The sequence below is a fragment of the Pteropus alecto genome, unplaced genomic scaffold (assembly GCF_000325575.1).
Source record: "Pteropus alecto unplaced genomic scaffold, ASM32557v1 scaffold5, whole genome shotgun sequence".
Taxonomy (NCBI): domain Eukaryota; kingdom Metazoa; phylum Chordata; class Mammalia; order Chiroptera; family Pteropodidae; genus Pteropus; species Pteropus alecto.
In genome coordinates, this window is record NW_006441953.1 from 33,486,658 (window position 1) to 33,490,694 (window position 4,037).

Here is a 4,037-nt window from a genome sequence, read left to right on the forward strand (position 1 = left end):
TGCGCCCTGAGCTCTCCCCCTCACTGTCTGTCCCCAGCCACATGTGCACGAGCTGCTGCAGGCCGCGTCATCGCCTGCTCATGGTCGCCAGCCCCTGGGACACCCGGCAAGCACGCCAGACCTCTGGGCATCAGCTGGTCGCTGGCTGACTTGTCCTGAGGGCTGTGTCCCAGCAGGCCAGGGTCACCACCTGCCTCTATCCCGAAGACAGTCACTGTGCTCAGGACGGGCCTGCGTGAGAGCGGGGCCTGAGCGGTGTCCTGCTGGACCCTGTCTCTTCCAGCCACAAGGCAGGACCAGGCACGGGGGCGGGGCACGCAATGTGACAATCTCCCTCTCCCTCGGGGACAGACGACTGCATGCTCACTGCCACCCTCCGGGTCCCTCAGGCCCCAGAACTCGGCCTTTCCCCCAGACTGGACATCGCCCCTTCCCGGCTGAGGGGCTCCACGGCCCGACCCCCCACGGCGGGTCTCGGATCCGCCTCTGTCCCCCTCCCTCTGTTCACTCACGGGCGGGGGGCCTGAGGCCGGCGTGGGGGGGGGGCGCGCCCCACCCAGGAGCCAGGGCTTTGCTCCGGGGGGGGCCGTGCGCCTAAGGGACTGTGCGGCCTCGGGCTCGGCGCTGGCCAGACGCGGGGGTCCCGGGGCTGCCCCCTATCCCGCGCCGCGCTCAGGTGAGACTCGCCAAAAATCCCGACAGCTCGCGACGTGCCCCGCGCTCGGCTGGCTGTTTGATCTCTCCGTCCGTCCAGCGCCCCCAGCTGCTAGCGGGGCATCCCGAGGCGTCGCTGCTCCCGCTGAGAGGGCGCTGGCCGTGCTTCTGGCGGGGCCGCTTCGCGCGCTTCTAAGCCACGTTGAACCTTCAGCAACACCTTTCTTGCAGCCAACGCTGTGTTTTGGGGTTCGTTCGTGGTGCGCCTGCGCCTCCGGGGTCCGGATTCTAAGTGAGGTGCTGCGCCAGCCGCGCTCCCTGCCAGGCACCCCGATTTCTAGGAGTCCAGGGCACATACACCTCATCCCAGAGTGTGGTTGTTTTTCACTTGTTTGTGGTCATTTGTCAAAAAGTAAATCACATTTATTAATCTTTTCCTTTATGGCGTGTCTTCCTGTTTCTTGCTTAAGAAAGCCTCCCTGCCCTAGTGATTTAGTTTTCCTTTTCTTGTAAAAGTCTTACAGTTTTGCTTTTATAGCTAGGTCTTTAATCCACCTGGAAATTTATCTTTGTTTACACCATGAGGTGAGATCTTGTTTTTATCCTTCATTGTTATATATATTTGTGTCTATTATGTGTGCATCTCTATTATTTGTCTATGATCTATCTATCATCTATCTTCCATCTATCTGTATCTATCATCTATCTATATTTACGTAACTACCTACCTATCTAACTGGCCGTTCATCCATGTGCCCATCATCCATCCACCCACCAATCATCTCCTTTATCCTTTTACCTTTTACTGTACGGATTGCTCATTTTTCTAGCACCGTTTCTTTCTTTCTTCTTTCTTTCTTTCTTTCTTTCTTTCTTTCTTTCTTTCTTTCTTTCTTTCTTTCTTTCTTTCTTTCTTTCTTTCTTTCTTTCTTTCTCTTTCTTTCTTTTTTATCATCTTAAGCCAATTATTTTAGTGCCTTTATTAAATCTATTATTTTTAAGCTGTCTGTAACATCTTCTCTGACATACTAATATTTCATATTAACACAATTTTTCTTCTATGCACATTTTTTTTCTATCCATCTACAAATCCCATGTCTTTCTTCTTCAAAATATTGTTCTTAGTACCGTTCAGGTGAGATTGTCATATGCCTTGCAGAACCTTGCTAGGATGCGGACTGAAATTGCACTGGGTTTGCACGTTAATTTGGGTGGAATGCCATTTGACATCCCTAAACCTTCCACCTTTGGGCAGGTCTATTTCTCCACTTTTTGAGGTCTTCTTTATACTTTTCAATAAAGTAGTATTTTTCTCTGTAAATGCTTTGCTTGACTTTTGTTAGACTTTCCCTGAGATGTATTTGTTTTTGTGGCTATTGTGTCTTTTTTTAAAAAAAACGACATCTCCTGTGTGTTTGTCGCTGGTTTAAAGACCATTGCTGACCTGGCATACTGATTTTGTGCCCAGCAGCATTGCAAAAATGTCTTTTCAGTTCTAATAATTTGCCTATGTCCATTATCTTCTGTGAGTGACAGTGGTTTTGCTTCTTGCTTCCCGCCCCCTCTGCATGCTTTCTCGTCTAAGCATTCTTACTAAGATCTCCAACACAAACTTGAACAAGTCTTATTTCTGATTTAAGTCATTAAGTATGGGTTTTGCCAGGATCTTGGTAGATACCTTTTAATACATTGAGAATGTTTCCTTCTATTTTCAATTAAGAATTTTTTTTTGCCCTCTGCTTGCTAGGTGAGCAGCAGCCCTTTTCATGAATTGTCTAATAAGGCCAAACTGATCTCCAAATTTACTCAGTCGAATTTTGTTTTTAACGCTATCAATGTCTTTTTTCATCGATTATTATGATCATGTATTTTTTTCCGGATTGATCTGTTACTGGGGTAAATTACATGAATACATATTTTGATTTTAAATCAAGCTAATAATGCATCTAATTACATACTGCATGATTCCAGCTATGTGACCTGCTAGGGAGAGAAAAACTATTCCGACAGTAAATAACAAAAAACAAAGAGAAGAGCCACTCTCCCAGAAAACTTTTGAAATGGACTGAAAAAATCTAGAAAGAGAGAAAACAGAAGCAAGGAAAGAAAGAGAGGAGAAAAAAAGAATGAATCAGGGAAAGGGGCCACGTGTACAGGGAGGGAGTGGGCGTGGTTTAGAGAATCTCAACCACAGAAGACCGCAGAGTGACATCTGCCAGTCCCGAGGGGACACTGCTGCACAAGAATTCCACATCAGACGACGTTCCACAGATGCAAATGTTCGGAAGTCCACATATAGGAATGCTTTTTGAAAAAAATCGATAATAAAGTCATCCTGAGGGAAAGAACTGGGCGTGTCATTTATTAGCGAATCGAAAACGATCAGTTGTATAAATTGCAGAACAAAATATATATGTTATAAATCTTGATGATAAATCTTTAAGAAAATTTGGTAAGTGGGAGAAGAATGTGCTAATTTTATCCTGTTTTATAGCAGGGAGTGCATAGCTATGGACACATATAGGAAAGAGTAGTTAATTTTTAAAAATCAACATTCTAGTCTCAACATTTTTATAAGCTTTTTTCTTAATTTTATAGGAATATCTTATGAATACTTCTTGTAATAAAAAAAAATTTATCCAACCTTCAGCACTTTATTTGGTTTCACTCTGTTTCTGATTCAGAAAATTACTTTGGATTAAAATAGCAATATGTAGACCCTCCTTTGTGTGTTCCCCCTCCCCCCCCTTCCTTAGAGATATTGTGAATTGTATTTACCAAGTATTAACAATTGTTGCTTCTGGAGGGTGATTAAGTAAAATATTTTCTTTTAAAAATGTTTTTTATTGTTTGAAGTATTCATAGTTTTAAAAATTACAAATGATATTATTTCTTTAAAAAGGGTAGAGCCTGGGGAAATAAGGAAGAGGGGAGGAAGGGAGAGTGAGAGTTAAGAAGGTTCTAGGTCAAGAAAACGGTGCAGGAAGTATGGCCGAGGAACCATCACATGCAGCTGGGCACTGCCCTGTAAGGTAGGGGAGCAGTTGCCTACCATGAGGTTGTGTCCAGGAAAAGCCCTGTCATGGGACGCCATTCTTACTTGAAAGAATGACAAACTGGCTGTTTGGGTTTGGATACGTGGCAGATATTTCCTTGAAAACAAAATGAGACTGTCAGTGCAAGGAAAAAACACTCAGTATTTGCTGTCGATCATAAAATCTGAGTTTCACATTAAGTTAAAAGACTTTGGGAAAACTCGAACCTGCCACTGTGCTTCCAACAGTTAGTTTTCTGATGAGACTACTGGCAATATAACTAGTGATTTTTGGTACTGAATAATGAACCGTGTCAACATTCTCTGTAACTCAGAGAATCATTCTTTT